This window comes from Anguilla rostrata, chromosome 15 (assembly GCF_018555375.3).
Source record: "Anguilla rostrata isolate EN2019 chromosome 15, ASM1855537v3, whole genome shotgun sequence".
In the NCBI taxonomy this organism is placed as follows: Eukaryota; Metazoa; Chordata; class Actinopteri; order Anguilliformes; family Anguillidae; genus Anguilla; species Anguilla rostrata.
In genome coordinates, this window is record NC_057947.1 from 9,101,458 (window position 1) to 9,118,616 (window position 17,159).

The window sequence follows — 17,159 nt, forward strand, 5'->3', positions numbered from 1 at the left end:
ATCTCCACTTTGGTACTTTTATTTACTAAACTAAACTCTTGTGATGCCATTTTTTTTTTTAGGGGGGCGGGGGGGGGGGGGGGGACTAATTTAAATAGTTTTTTTTTTGTAATTACTTTATTACACATTCTTTAATATCCTGATTTGTGTCCAGTGAAAATGAAGCACATATTTTATTTCATTGTTTCCTTTACATTCTAGCACATTAAACAACTCATTAATGCTTTCAGCTAATTTACTCCTAATTATGTTGCCATTTTGTTCTCATCTTTCACTTTAGCTTTTCCAGCATCATTCTCCCTGAGGAATTGTTGAGTTTGCAGATAAAAAAGTAAAACAAACTATGGAGGCGGTTAAAAACAGCAGAGAAAAAATTGGCAGATCAGTGGAAAAACAGAAGGACACATATGTCAAAAAAAAAGCTTTGCCATGAAAGGGCTGGCCAGAAGAATGAGAACATAAGCTAACAGCAGCCACAGTAGCTGAAAAGCCTGACCTGGAGATCCCATCAAATGTGAAGGGAAGCACACAAAACAAATGAGTCATCGCTACAAAGCTGTCAGTTTGCTCATTTTGACCGGTTGCTCATTTCTTGCTGGATTGGCCCGCCCCAGCAGTGCATTCTTTGCGTGATGGCAGCTTGGCCATGAACCACGGTTCGTTTTAAGTTGGCCCATTGGCTAATTTGACCTGCTGGTCGCAAGTTGTCTGTTGCATCTGCACGGTTTTGATAAATCCAAAGGATGCCTTCCACCCACAATGTCTGTTGCCAGCTGATAACATGGTGTTGGATTTGTAATGGCTTAGACAGCCTGCTGGTGGGAGTCATTGGGTCTGATTTGAATGATCATGTAATGACTACGGAACATGAGGCCATTTTATAGTAGCAGGTACACCCTATGATGCAAACACAGTTCCCGCACGATGTTCCCATTATTCCAAGATAATACCTACACACAAAATTGCTCAACAAATTGGATATTAATATATGAAGTGTTTCAGTTATGTCCATCTCCTGTACCTTTCCATCAGAGACATAATGTTGCTTTGGTTAGCACAATTCACCTTCATGATGAAGTTGGCCTTTGTACCTTTTACTGAAGCAACTTTATGAAGTGACAGCGATTGCTTTTTTGATATGTGAAAAGTAGTTGGGCATTGTTTTGATCAGTGCAGATGCATGCTGGGATTGTGTGACGTCAGCTACTGGAGCTCTACACAGGAACTGAACTATAATTTTCATGTGTATTCATGCAGTACAAGAGCAATTCTCCTGGCAATAATATTGAAAATACAACAGAAAAAACAAATCAGCAATAACATGTAAGAGATGTAATGTCAATGCGGTCAGTCAATGTTCGTCTTCACAAAATTTTCCAGTGTGTGCACCTAAACAGATCTCAGCAGTAGTTACCAATAGCAGTGTAAAGGAAACTATGTAATCATGACATCACAAATCTTTGAATCAATTTATGTATCAGCAGCTGTAAGTGGCTACAAATCTCTGGCAGCAAAATCAGCCAACTAGTCAAAACCAAAAACCTAAATGTGCAAAACAAAGTCTTGTTCTTGGTGGCATTTCTCCCAGATGAACTCAACGCAACCAGTTTGTACAGTGTAGGACATCTAGTTTTTCGATTATCACATCTGAGAAACAGACAAACTCGCCCTGTGTGAGAACAGGGATGCTATCTGTATTCTCTCTCTCTCCATTCCTGATCCCCTTCCTCAAACATGATAGGAACATACTTATGGCAATTAGTCAAGCCGAGGGGCCAGTTTTTAAACCCCTCCTTGCTACATAGAAGCCTACATGTCCTGGAGAATTATCTCTCCTTTGACAGTTTTATTGCTTTATTATTTGAAGACAGCACCCCATATTGAGGGTCAGAGATCCTGTGTGGCTACAGATGCACAAAGATAATGTTCCTTTTGGTTAAGTTTGAATGCAATCCGTGACATGTAATTAAAATTATTGATAGAAAATTTTAATGTCTATATAGATATTGGTTGTTGAAGCCTGGTATCTGTAATCTACATTTTTCGGAGCGGTTTCAGTTTCAAGTGAAAACCAATGCAGTACAATTTGATTTTGTTACATGGAAATTATTTTGCCTCAAGGTAGAGATTACAGCTGGCCAGATTTCAAAATTATTTATTTATTTATTTATTCTTTCTATAAAATATCACCCTTGTTGTGAGAAGCAGAAGTAACTTCCATTTTAAAAAGAGATATTCAAAAGCAGAGCTGTTTACCTCCAAACATATTCATGTTTGGTCTCTTTATAAAGAACGTAAGACAATCAGTCTTTTGATAATAACATCATAGTGCTTCGCCCTGCTTCCAACAACATAAGGCAGCTGTAATATGTAAATTTGTCAGCTTTCAGATAAGACAGTCCTTGTCTGACCCAGTTCTCACACAACCACCCGTCCAACATGTGTCCTTACCCACTCAGCTCAGCTATGTAGCCCCTCCCCTCTCTCTCTGCCATTCCATCTTCCTTCTTGGAACAGCCTTTTATTTTTAAGTTATGGCTTTGTTGTTCTTCAACTGCACACCATGCCACCGGTGGCCATTTTTTGAAAGCATGGGAAGTATTGTGCATGTTCAGAAGCCATACTTTCACTTTCAATTAACAGCTTATTTACAAGGAATAAAAAGGGCAGATGGGTGAAAAACCAGACACAACATGTTTACAGAATCCTCGAGCTGCACAGATCATGTACTTCTCTTGGATCCATTTTTAGTTAGGCTACCTGGTAGAATAGTAAAACTGGCACTCTAGGACTGGAGTTGAGAAACAGCAAAATGTGCATTAATCGGTCAGGAAAAGTGTCATTTTTTAAGGAAAAGGAAAAGTTTCAGTAGACGTTGAATGCAGCGTATCCAAGAAAAAAAATAGCTTCCTGTTGTTTATCAACAGAAAATTCTAACGATGACTTTATTTCTCATACAGTACTTTCTTTTCAGTAATGATGCTCTGGGCTGCAAAGGTCCATGGGCAAGTGGAAGCGGCTATTTTACCATATAAGTCACATGAGTTTTCTTTTCAAATGCTGCAAGCGACTGTCTGATGAAGTAAGGGACAAAATAAGCATTCTTTAAAGGACAATGAAATTGCTTATTAACATTTTCCTTAATGCAGATCATTGATGCATGATCGTCTCATAGAAGACATTCTCCTTGAAGAACAACAGGCAAGTAAGAATTATATTAGTACAGTTATTTAGGGATTGTCCTTGCTTCATAATTTTGTATAGTTACAAGAACATTTTTACGTGATCATTTTTAACAGAAACCTGTACACCAGCTGTGTGCAGTTGTCACAAGTTCATTGTTTGCTGGACAGGTCTGACATCTCAGTAAGGTAATTCAGTTATCCAGGTAGTGATTATTACACTTATTACACTCACAATCTTACATGATTGAGCACTATGACTAACTTGCTATTAAACCCTTCTAGCAGATGAAGTTTCCAGTTGAGGACATTTGGCTGCGCCCTGTGAACTTTGGAACACATTTGATTTCTTGTGCTTTCTCTAAGTTTGTACTTGTGTGTTCTCAAAGTACATAGCTTCAGTGCTTACTATTATGAAACCATTGCCAGGACAAAAATATTGTAATTTGTTTTGCTTTTGTTATATTGGGGGGACCATACTTATTATTGTACCAGACATGAAATGTAGACAAATTGTTTAATGCTTGACCTGAGAAATTTGAAGGTCTATTCAGCCAGCCAAGTATATTTCATGAAGGAAGGCTGAATGTGTCTATACAAAACAGTGTCAATTATTTAAAAATTAAGCAGCCATAGCCTAATGTATGATTGCATAAATTTTTTTTTTTTTGATTTAGCGCAAAAAGAAGACCATCCTGATTGATGCTCTCAGAAATGCAGTTGGTTTTAACAAACGAAAAATTCTGCAGAACCGGAGAAGTGTGTTTCGTCCTTATTACAAACAAATGTATTCTGCCAGACTGTAAGCCGTATCAATGTCTTTGACAATAACTGGGAATTTTTTTTGAAGATTTTTGAAGATGAGAGCGTGTGATGACAGCAAATCTGAGAGGCAATTATAGACCCTGAAACACAAACGGCAGCTGGATTCCAGCAGCTGTGGACTTTTAGTGCTGAAAGCACATGTTCAAATATTTGCTCTAAAGTCTTTAGGCCTATAGGTTTATCATTAACTGGAAGTGAGATTAATACCAATTTATATAAACTCATTTTGCAGTTTGCTGAGCATTATATTTTGGCAGGAAATACTATTTCAATGGCAAGGTGAGTGGTGTAGTAATGCCATTACCATATTGTTAATAATTCATTTTACCTGATGCCATTCACAGACGCACTCATACCCAGAGTCAGGATATAAGGGCAGTAATATGAAGGTCCTGAATGAATGGTCAAAATCCATTAATGAACACCTAAAATCCCACCCCAAGCCCACCACATTAGACCATCATTAGACCACCAAATTACCATCAGTACTCTTCAAGAGATAACTAATTTGAAGCTGTTGCTGGGAACACTCTTAATTTTTGCCAAAGCATTTTCAACATGGTCATTACTCCAGCAGAAATTAATTAGTCATTAAGTAGTTGGTTGTGCCACAGAAAATAATTTTAATACCACTTTGGCACAAATCAGATGTTGGGGAACTATTTTTACAGAATTCATTACAAATCTTGCCCAGTCAGAGCAAAGTGTGGGTGCAATCAATTGGCTTGATTTCTCATATATTCTCATATATTATTTTCATTCAAATGATTTCGGAATGGGCTGAGCTGGTGGCTGTAAGTCTGTGGATTCTGACATGTTGTATACCATGACTTTCTTACTCAATGAACTTTGTATGATGACTTATGTTGTTTCTTCCTCATATTCAAAGACCCAATGGGAACCAATATGTTTCTAGGGAATGCAGAGGATTCGTATGTGGTCTGCTCCATGTTGAAATATGTCAGAATATCACAAAAACATGATTTAAATGGTTAATTTTTTTTTACATGCCAATACATATGCTCTACTTCATATTGTTAATTGCAGATAGCAAAAAAATAAATAAAAATAATTACAAGTGGAAAAACATACACCAAAACAATAGCTTACCAGAATTGAATTGCTGTATGTGTACTACCTTAAATCCTTTTTTCATAATGTTACTCTTGTCTGCAAAGCTGGTCTGCTATTTTGTTACTCAGTCGGATACCATTAATGACAAATCAACATTTTTGACAAATTGTGCATGCCTCCCATTTAAGAATTTGGTCACCAAATATATTGCTGAATTATTACATACTTTTTTCTGTCTGTACTTCCATATACACAGACACACACAGGCATGAGCGCACACACACACACACGCACACACACATACACATGCCATGGTGGCTTTATACCAGATTATAGCCTATGACATATCATGGCTCAGCCCAATGCATGAGTGCACAGACTGAAAGACTTCCTAAAGCTTTAATATCCCTGGCTTTAAAGAATAGGGAGGCTAATACAAACCAATGGCACCATATTCACAAAATAACAGGGTTCTGTCCGGCAGACCTACAGTACGTATTCCAACCATCATCATGGGTGCAGTAGAGGATGCTCAGAGCTCCATACTCTCTAATTACTTCAATTGAAAAATGTCTAATTATATATTCAGACTTGAACTTGGTTTGCCAACACATAATATTCTTCAAACAGAATACATGCCGTTAAAAAAAAAATTGTCCCCTTCCTGATTTCATATTATTGCGTGTTTGTCACACAAAATGGTTTCATCTTTGGACAAAATGTAATGTTAGACAAAGGAAATCTGAGTAAAGAAAAAACACATTTTTAAAATTATTTCATTTATTTAAAAAACATTTTTAAATTGTCAGTTGAGTTTTAGTTAGTTTTAAGAGCTTTTCTAGTCCTAGTTTAGTTCATTTTTTCGAAGCCTTATTTTAATTTTATTTCAGTTTATGACAATTTTTTTCTAAACACCTAGTACATTCAAATAATTTGTTTTAATTTGCGATACTTTGTTGGGAGCACATTTCCTTTATTGATGAAAGTGACTATATTTACAAGACCCACAAGTGTGTAGTCAAACGCAGCCGTTAACAAGTGTATTTGCTGCTTCTGAATTACGTGGCTAATTGTGCCTTGGAGAGGGAGCAAATCTTTAGGGACCAGGTATGTTTGTGGAGAGCGATGATTGGCTGAGGTTTGCACATGACCCTGAAGTCGGCATGCCTTTTATGGGACTACAGGGAGTTTCTAAGTTCCATTGTACTAATTACATGAACAGGCACGCCCAGCCAATTTATTAAAAATCGGCATTCGTCACCCGATACACCTGAGATGTACACAAAATTGACGTTCTGTGCATGTTTCCGTGTTTCACGATCCCCACATTGGTTTCTCATTGGAACTTCAAAAATGTTTTGTGAAAGAGGCCCAAGGTGTCCTCAAATTATTAAAAGTTTCAAACGAAATCAGAGGGAAAACATTATAAGCCCAATGAGGCATAACTACTTGAATATTAAATTTTCCCGATGAAGCAAGGACAGACTGAGCAGAATCAGAGTGTGACAAGCAACTGATATGCAGTACATTATGTTTCCATTAATTGTTTCCATTTTAATTATCCCATTATGTTTCCTTTAATTAGTTTGCTTGCTGAAGGCACAAACTACAGTTCTTTAAAAGAATAGTTCTTATTGTAATTATTATTCCAGTTATAATTCTAGACATAGATTTCACAACCATAAACTTCCTGACCTATGTTGCTTGTTAGTGATTCTTTTTATACTTTTAAACTATAAGGCTTTAAAAATGCAAACGCTGCTTTGAATCGAGGGAACTTTATAAGTGCCATAGAATTTCTAACTGGCCATTAAAAAAGCTTGCACAATTACCAAGGTAACTGAAAACTTTGACCTTCCGTCCTTGTCATTGTGATGACAAGCTCAATTTACTATCTGAGTTTACTGTCAGAAATTTTGAATTACATTTTGCTTGCTATAGACTCATGTAGTATACAAAATCATTAACTCCTCATTGCAGTAAAAATAGTCATACAGCTATCTAGTAGCAAGTTACACTAATAACATTTTCAAAAGACACTTGTAGAAACTTGCTACGAAACACAAATCTTCTGCTTAACTCCAAAACAGTGGTCGTAGTCATACTTTTGTGCTGTACAGGCATCGTAATGTTGTAGAGCAGTTGAGTTATAGTTAAAGGTTCTGTCCACGCCTGGTGTCATAGCGGGTCCCAGGACTGTTGCTGCCGTACAAGGCCACATGCTCTGGCGAAGGCTTATAGAAGTGTGCGATAATGTAAGTGGACCCGGCCTTCTGAAGATTCACCCCTACAGGGGACAATGTTACTGCTCCTCTCTCAGTCATTCGCCCTGCAGTGACTGCGGTACCTAAAAACCTGTGGGGTTGGCATGACGGCAGGGGAGACAACCTTGGATGTGGCCTACCTCACCGCAGTCTTGACAAATGCTACACATTTCAGATGTGTTTATTCACATGAGTTACTGCAGCATCCTCCTACTCAGCCAGTACCTGGGTCTGTAGGCAAAAGAGAAACAAAAACAGACGCTCAGCATGGCTTGTAGGCATCACATTCAGCACACATTCACTCCCTAGCACAGGTACGTGTCACGTCCCTTAGAAGCAGGGAAAGGCAGGCAGTGAGCCATGGCAGTCACATACTCTCTTTCTCGGTCGAGGCGGTCGGGTAATGGAGAAACAGCAAGTTCCTCCTCTCGTTAAGCTCAAACGGTCCTTTAATTCCAGAGCTGGCCAATCAGTTGTGTCGTCCCAGCGGCTTGTTAGCAGCCCAATTGGCCGACGGTGCCTGTAATTAGTTAAAGTGGTTGTGAAAGTAGAAGGGGAGAGACAATGCACACAGCAACCCAACACACAGGTGGCCAGAGAAATTAACCCAAATTCCCCATTAGTCCAATAAACTGGTCCATTCACTGTGACACTTTCAATTCTATGTCTCTAGTCTTTACTATATTCATCAGACGTAGGAACAGTTTCTTCTGGAACTCTATATCTAGTTTATTCTTTCAGTTAAAACCAGGAATTTGGTTTGATGCTGACTGAATTGGAGAGAAAATACTTGACAGAGCCACCCATAATGTCAATATAAAACAGACATCCAAAAAGTCGAAAAAATATGTGACAGGTGCTGGTGTTTTGGTCCGCAAGTAGGGCAAGGTCATTTTTCAGTTTTTTACAGATTACGAAAGTGCAGATTATAAGCTTTCAAATGATGTGTCATACATTGAAATCTGAAAATAGTTGAAGAAGATATGCTTATTTGAATGTTGGTACTCCTAAAATCAAGTAGCAGAGAAAATCCCCTTGAAAGATCTTGAACTTTTCACACTTCTCACAGGGAGATAATGGGTGGGAACAATAGCTAGTTAACTCCACCCCAACCACTCCCCCACTAGAGTACCTGTAAATTCTTGCCCATTTAGGGGTTACCCTATTTAAAGCTTTATAACTCCAGATGTGAATACCACAGAGACTACAAAAATGTCTTAAATGAAGCAATACAGTTGTACCATTTATAATACTAGCTTAGATTACTTTATATTCATAATTTTGTAAGAAATAAAGTGCCACAAATGCAATGGTCAAGGCAAAAAATCTAAAATGAATTTGCTCCTTTTTTAGTTCGCCATGAAATACTGGGAGATTGCGGGTTAAAGTATACATGTCCTGGATCAAAAACTTCTTGACCACAATTTCATAAAATCTAAGAGTGGATATGTAGAACTACTAAAGATCTATGAAGCAAAAACTAAGCAGTGTACCCAGCATCTCCAAATCTACCCACAATGTCTAAATTATTAACACTGGTCTAAAATAGCTAAGGGTCCAGAAACAAATCCAAAATCTCTCCAAAAAGGAATATAATGCTTTTTGTACATTGTAAAGCATATGAGCCCCTTATGAAGGTTTAAGATGAAACATAGATATAATTTAAACATAATGCAAACATATAGTCACACAATGCTGCACAGTACCTAAATGTGTAATAATTAACTCTTGTATGTAGCCTATTTCTATACTCTGTACACTCCTATGTTTTCTTGTATGGGAATGGGACGATATAAAAACATTTTTCAGCTGGCCACCACGTTTTGGCAATGTTTCAACACTCCTCATCACTGTTGTATGCGTCACAAAAACCATTACACTACTAACTAACCCTTACATTACAGTGTGAAATATCCACATTACATAATACCACTAACCTATTTAAAGACACTCAATTTCTAAAATAACGTAATAACCGAAATATTTTGAGCAGTAGCCTAATACTTACATAGCAATGATGAAATCTTATCTATGTTCAGTAGATGGAGACAGAGACAGTAAATCAATGACATTTATATCCGCTTCTGTTTTGCTCCAGAAAACGATTAAACGTCTTTTAATGCTACCATATAGAGCGAATGCCATGGTAAGAAAATGTTCGGTTACGCTATAAAACGCTATTCCAAAAGCAAAATTAGACATGTTATACATCGTTAGAAAGCTTATACTCTCACCTACTGATTGAGCGTCCGCCATTTTAGCAACCTCACACAGTAAACAAACATAGGCTACTACCACACGGCTTTATTTATGGGCGGTGGCTTGACCGAAACAAAGTGACAATAGCCAACGAAATCAAACATGCTAATTAAACTGCACCCGCATCACGCCTCCAAAACCCGGCTGTAAGAATCACTAAAACAAGCCGACTTTGCTGACAAATTATAAGTATTTATTGACCCTAAAAATGTTGTTTATTCTATTGAGTGACTTCTTCAACACTTTAACTTTCGTAATATGAAAAAAGGAAAACAGTAAAAAAACCTTTTTGCCTCCTAGCGCGATTTCAAGATTTGCGACTTGCGGACCTTTTCTCCAGCACCCGTCACATATATATACGTGTGATTGAAAAAGTGAAAATTCATATACCTAAGTGTGATTATTTCATATAGATAGATGAGAAATCATCTGCATTCCATCATAATGAAAAAATAAATTAAATTAAATGTTGAAATGTGTTTGAAGATATGCATGATGAAAACTGCATGTCACAGTTAAATCATCAAAGCACATAAGATAAAAACTTCAGAAAGTAAAAAAAAAAAAAAAGATAGCATAATCCTAAATATGTGCTTTTTCATTTCTGATGGATGAAAAATCATGCGTTTTCATTATTATGAAGTAATAAATCATTGAGAGAGAGAGAAACCGCTCCTCAATCATCTGGTCCAGACATCACTGCCCATATCTGTGGGGAATTTGCAGTTCCTTCTCTGATTGCGTAGCAGTTCCCATCAGCAGTCTGACAGCAGTCTGCTGTGGGCATAAGCACTGGCTAGCGCCCTACTCTGGCATAGTCTGCTGGATGTAGTGTTGAAATCGTAGAGAACCCCTAGTTGTATACATGCTCACATTACATTTGTGTTATCGGGTGAGTTTTGTAGCCATGTAACAGGCATCTGTGGTGGCGATTTGGGAATAATTGTTACTTGGACTGAGTATTATTAAATTTACTCATAAAATATTAGCAGTGATTGCTAAAGGGTGTGGCTAGCATGAGCAGAGTATCTCAAGCACTGCCTCATTACTTTATTTGGGAGGGCTGTAACCACCATGTGGCGCAAGTCTTCCTTGTGTGCAGCTCTGTTTCAACAATACTGTTTGCTACTTCTTGTGCCTCTTCTTTAGCCATATATTAACAGCTGTAATAATGTGTGTTAGAGCGCCTCCTACTGGCCCTAAATCCAAGTCATTTTTAAAGTACACGTGTGTTGTAAATAGAGGGATGTTCGTGTCATGCATAAAACGCACAGATTTGACCGTAAATTGTGTTTACCCTGAAATCCACGCCAACGTTGAGATCTATAAACCCGGAAATTGTCATGAAAATTAGTCTACCTCTACGCAAGCTCCAGACCACGCATAGGAACTCTTCCCTGTGGCAGTTCAGCAGTATTGCAGGCATGAGACACGTTTCCCCTTCCCGATCTCTCAGCTGCTTATGGGACCAAACGTGCTCTTGCCTGAACCTACAGTAACAGCTCAATCTCGCGTTCAGATAATTATTTTTTGCTCGCATTTCTGTCATTACGTTCCTTACGTTTTACTTCAGTTACAATTGTGTTATTTATTAGTGTTTTACTGCCATTTCAAAGAGATTTAAATAGGCAAATAAGATAAGGAATAAGTAATACGCCACCACATAAAGGTTAATTGAAGGCATTCACTGAGTGGAGTAGTAAAGCTTGTTCACATGCACACGCTTTTCTGGATATTTGTGATGCATAAATAAAACGTGCATATGAATGATTTATGAAACTTCATTTGCGCGCACAATTTAGTAACTGGTCTTACAAAAAAATTTTGGATGAAATCCATACAAATTCTAGCATTAAGCTTCGTCTTTGCTGTGACATATGGTGGTGAATATGTGACGTGGGGCTGTTTTGTTTCTGAAAGTCCACAAAGGCTAGCTGCTTGGTTTTCATTTATGAACCGGCTAGCACTCTCACAATCCATTCCATCACGCTGTCAGGGTCTCGACTTTGTTAATTACTTCAGGCGGGTCCTCCCTGGACCTGCACATTTAACATTCGGTCGCTCGAGAGGCCGGTATATACGAGCCAACGGGTCTTGATTTCGCCACCTGCTGTAATTAGGGTTATATGTCACCAGTGACATTTTGACATTTATTTCTTCCACGTACTATTGTTCACAACGTCATATGTTAGGAGCCCCCAGGGATTAATTAAAGAGTTTGTATGAATAACACAGTTCATTTGTCAGTGGCTGCGTGCGTAATGATGTGCTCACGATAAGTGAAAAAGTATAGGTGAACTCATTCATCAATTTTGTGTCCAGAAAGCATGTTTTTGCAAAACTAACATTTTGAAGCGAGTGTGTCAGATATTAGCTGAAAAATCATAAATATGATGTTTCAGAGCATTATTTTATACTATGGAAAGTGGAAAGGTTTTTAATTTTTAAATGAAAATTAACCAGTTCTCATTGCTTCTGTCTGTACAGTACTATATCAGAGCTACCACAGACTTCATTGAGAGTAACTATGGGCCAGTTCAGTCCAGTTTACTCTGATGGGTCTAATTCAATATTGTCCTGCCGTTGCCTACTGTAAGTCCTAGGTATTCAGACTTGGTCCTGGGACTCTGATTGTTTTTCTTAATTAGGTGCTTTTCCCGTTTAGAGGGATTATTTACCCTCTTAAACCACATTATTGCATCAATAGCTATACATGCAATCACAATTAAAGTCTCATGTTCACATTGTGCTATACTGCAAACAACTGCATAAAAAGAGGTAACAGACATTTTAAACTGATGGAATTCAGGACTGAGGGGAATCAATAGGCTCCTAATTAGGTTGTTGAGCATGTGTTTAAGTAAACAATCGTTTTTTTCCCCTTAAACTTATTAAAACAAAGCAGGTTTAACTTATCATTTTCTCTGTCTTTGAATTCTTCAGTATCGACCAAATGGTTGTTTTTAATGGCCGTGTGTCCACACCTTCACCAGTTAGCTGGCTATTGATTCATGGAAATCTTTAACTTGATCCGTTGAACAATTTTGTAACCTCTTTTTATGCATTTATTTTCAATATAGCACAATAAGCAGAATGTGAACATGGGACTTTTATTCTTCTTGGCATGCATAGCTATTGCTGACATAATGCGGTTTAAGAGGGTGAATAATCCCTCTAAACATGAAAAGCACCGAATTAAGAAAAAATAACAGCTTGTTAAAATTCTGGGATGGCAATGTCGTTTGGACTGAAAACCACTGCATTACATTACAGCCATTTAGCAGATGCTCTTATTCAGAGTGACTTACACAACTTTTTAAATAGCATTGCATCCATTTATACAGCTGGATATATACTTAAGCAATGCAGGTTAAGTGCCATGCTCAAGGATCCTACGGCAGTGAGCTACTTGGGAATCAAACCCATCACCATTAGGTTACAAGACCAGTTCCTTTCCCATTATACTACACTGCTGCCCTATTCATTTTATACAGAGGGTCCCAAGGACCGAGTTTGAATACCTGGGGCATAAGTGACTCAGTGATTGCTCAGATGTAGCTGAAAGTCAAGCTTTGGCTGAAGCAGCAATGCCTTGGATGCAGGCCCTAGTCTGTTGTCAAGGTCAGGGCTTTAACAGCTGAGCCAATCAGGAAATCAACCTGATGTTGTCTGGATGAACGCATGTACTTTCTGGGGCAAAAGGGAGGAGCCTCTGCCGTTGGCTCCCAGCGGCAGCTTCCCTATTGGTTAATCGAATTGTCTGTCTCAATGTACCAGTTCTCTCCCCCCCCCCCCCCCAACACTCCCTCTGTTCCGTGTGTGCTGCAATCTAAGTCCCGACTGAAACACACCAGCAAAACAGACGAAGATATCGAGCTAACCCAAATTATCTGCTAAAAACAGAATTACGGACAAGTTCAAAGAAGATTTTAATTCTGTTATATCACAGACTTGCCAAATACATGGCGTGACTTCATTGAAGGACCTTCAGCACATATGTTTGGATACTCGCTTGCTTGCCTACAAGATTTGGCAAAAGTTTTTAATTTTTCAAGCGTGGCCTACGGTATGCAGTCTGCTATCAAATAAATACCCAGAAAAATGGCCAGAAGATGCAATGGTTTTCATTGTTTTCCCATTACAATCAATAATGGAGGAGCAAGTAGAATTGTTGAACCAAAAATAAATTAAATAAATTTATCACCGATAAATAAATTGTGTTTGTTTCTTTTATTATTGAACCATGAACCGCAGACTCTGCATATCTCGGTGATAAACTTTGATGGTGTGGTCGGTGCTCTGACGTTAACGCTAGCCATTTTCCCCAGATAGTGGCGAACTGATGTGGGTCTTTGTAAAAGTTTGCCTCCGGTAATGTTTTTCCGGTGCATGTTTCAGACCTCGCCTGGTCAAAATCGTCACCACATTTGGAGCGCCGCCCCTCTGCACTCCGATTGGTTGGGAAAATACAACTATCCTGGGAAGGTTGTCTCCTTCGTTTATGCCTAGAACGTCAAGGCATCGGCCAGGCTCTTTTGAACAAAGTGAAAAAGAGGCTGGCGAGGCTAAACCTGTTGTAACTTCATTAAAATTTCAGTTTTTTTATTTTAATAATATCCATTACATCCACCTGTTCTTAAAACCATTTACAATGTCATTGTGAAAAATATGTTAAATGATATTTAACAGACTATGTTTATATACAGCATCACGGTGCCCTTCATGTCTGTGTTATAACAAGTTCTGTATCACAGAATTTCTGTTGGAAGGTATCCATTTCTTGCTTACAACCTGCCATAACATAATTTATATAAACATATATCACTGTATACTTATTATGGAAACCTTAGACAGTGTAATATTTATGGAACAGCAATATTGAGTAAAGCAATCTACTAAAATTTTCTTTCCCCTTCTCAGAAATGGTAATATGTCAGATCTAATTTCACATTGAATACGTGACATTATCTCACAGAACCATTTGCAAAAAATAACTGTGATCTTAGCACTGTAGAATGTTCAAGAATTTTTTTTGCTTTGTGTCACACAGTAGACTGTGGAGTCCATTATTCATTATCCATCAATTTCAGTTCAGATATTGATAATAAAGAACTGAAGCAAGCATGAAAGGAAAAGCCTTTTCTTTCAAGCCAACGGCTGCCATTTTCTGCTTTCATGAAAAGATGATAATCACACAAAATTCTTTACTGTTAGTATATTTGAGTCGCACTAAATTCAAAGATGTGCGTACAAAGTGCTTGTGGTTTAAAAGGAGATACTCCGTGGTTGGTTCCCAGTTGTTGTAAGCCTAATAAATCCACACAGACATCCTGTCTATCTCCAGCTTATTTCCATGCCATTTAATCACCAAAAACACTCACTCCTGTCCTTGACACCAATACTCCTGCGAATTCTTCCGTACTTCAGTGAAAATCTAATGGAAGGGTCTTTGCTTTAACACAAATAGTGCCTCGTGGCATTTTTGCCCTTGGATCTTGGAGGGGATCTAGTGACCAGTGTCCTTATCCTCTGCACCAAAACACACCAGGTGGATCTATTATACGAAAAAAGAAAAAGCAGAAAACTATACTGGCTATTAACTTCTAACAAGCCGCTATGTAACATTACAGTGCACTAAATACAACAGAAGTCAAAGTGTGATGTTGATCTCGTTAAAGTCATATGTACACATTACACCTGTTGCTCACTGACAAACTTATACGTGTGCACCAGGATATTAATATATTTTATGTAAAGTAAACCATAAATTATGTAATGTTACATTTTGAAATATTTTGGAATTTACACAAACACAAACAAGTGCAAGTGAGCAATTCATGGCCTGGTGCAAACGTATATTTTAATGCCATTCGTGTAGACATATTGCTGTTCAGATTCACGAGAGTAGCTCTGTGCATTGGCACTTTAAGGTTTTGCATGCTGATTTAGCAGTCATCATAATAAGAAACTTAATGTGATGAAGCTCATAAGATGTCCTTGAACAAAGGGAATACATGTAGGTGGAGGGCAGGGAAGAAAAAAGAAACAAAAAAAAAAGAACAGAGTAGACCTATTCAGCTGTGGGCCACTTATCTGTCGGTTGCCATGGTGAAGATGGGAGAAGAGAAGAATTCAAACAGCTTTGTCTTTTAACTCTGATAGGAAATTAATAGTCATTTGAGATGCAACATAACACCGATCATGCATCTCAAGCAAAGCGCTACGAGTTCCCAACTGGTTCGATTACAACCCTGCACAGAGGTGGGTGTAGGCCTATAGGGAGGGGAACACAGTTCTTTGGCTTTTGATCCACTCATTCTGGTGCTGTGGTAAAGTATTTTAATAATCATAGGCAATACTGTAAAATTAGATACATATTTTTTTTAATGGTGTGTAATGCTATATTTATCCATATTTGTTATGTTTAGGATAATCTTCCTCACATTTTCCAACTTAGTTGTCCTGGGGTACAAAATGAAGTTCCCACAGTGGACCTGCCAATAGAATTGTGTATTTAAAAAATAACAATAACAAAAATTATAATTCAAATAAATAACTGCAGTTTCCCCTTGAGGCTCTATGATTGGATTTGATTAAGACAATTTCATGTTTGTATGACTCACACAGACAAAATGAGCATTTACTTCTGTTAAGATTATGTTGATGTATACAGGCACACACAAGGCACACCTTCATTGCTTTGCTTTACCCAGTTAGGAGTGGTCCATGAGGAAGTGATAAAGCAGACTGTTGACTGTTAGGTTGGCTGAATATGTTTATAAGTTTGGGGGGGTTGGGTTAGGGTTAGGCATGGTACTCAGAGTTTGGGGGTTCCACTTGGGAGGACCGCAATAAATGCAATTGCTGTAAGTGAATCTGGATCAAAGCATCATCACTGCTAAATGCTGTAATATATTGGGATGAGTGGAACTGTTCAGAGATATTGTGGTTCTTGGGTTATCACAGAGTTTGAAACCCCAAATTATAGGAGAAACCTGAATAAATGAGTGGAGACACATAACAAATTCAGATGCTTCCAAACAGGTATACTGCATGATACAATTAAGAAATAAACATCTTATCATGCTCTGTGGCATCTATAAAAATGCTGAGCAGGCCCAGTTGACCTCAATTTTAGATCAAGATGGCAAGAGGAAAAGATCTAAGTGACTTTAACCCCTTAGTGCACATGCCAAATATCACCAATCCTTGCCCATTTAGGGGGTACCCTATTTAAAGCTTTATAACTCCAGATGTGAACACCACAGAGACTTGAAAATGGCTTAAATGAAGCAAGACATTTGTACCATTTACAATACTAACATAGATTAGTTTATATTCATAATTTTGGAAGAAATAAAGTGCCACAAATACAATTGTCTTGGCAAAAAATCTTTGCTCTTTTTTAGTTTGCAATGAAATACTGAGAGATTGCATATGTACAGCAGGTTAAACTATACATGTCGTGGATCAAAAACCTCTTGACAACAAGTTCATAAAATTTACGGGTGTATATGTAAAACTACCAAAGATCTATGAGGCAAAAATTAAGCAG

The 17,159-nt window shown here is 37.9% G+C and overlaps 1 long non-coding RNA gene across 2 annotated transcripts; it reads right to left on the bottom strand.

Moving 5' to 3' along the window:
- Window positions 1–5,578: 5,578 nt before the first annotated feature.
- LOC135241200 (uncharacterized) lies at window positions 5,579–9,908 on the bottom strand. 2 transcript variants are annotated; one of them, XR_010325932.1, is made up of 3 exons: window positions 9,580–9,908; window positions 7,721–7,865; window positions 5,579–7,576 (listed from the first exon to the last, which is right to left on the bottom strand). It is a non-coding gene; the product is annotated as an uncharacterized LOC135241200 (long non-coding RNA). The 2 variants fall into 2 exon arrangements; XR_010325931.1 differs by lacking the exon at window positions 9,580–9,908 and adding an exon at window positions 9,354–9,451.
- Between the last annotated feature and the right edge of the window lie 7,251 nt (window positions 9,909–17,159).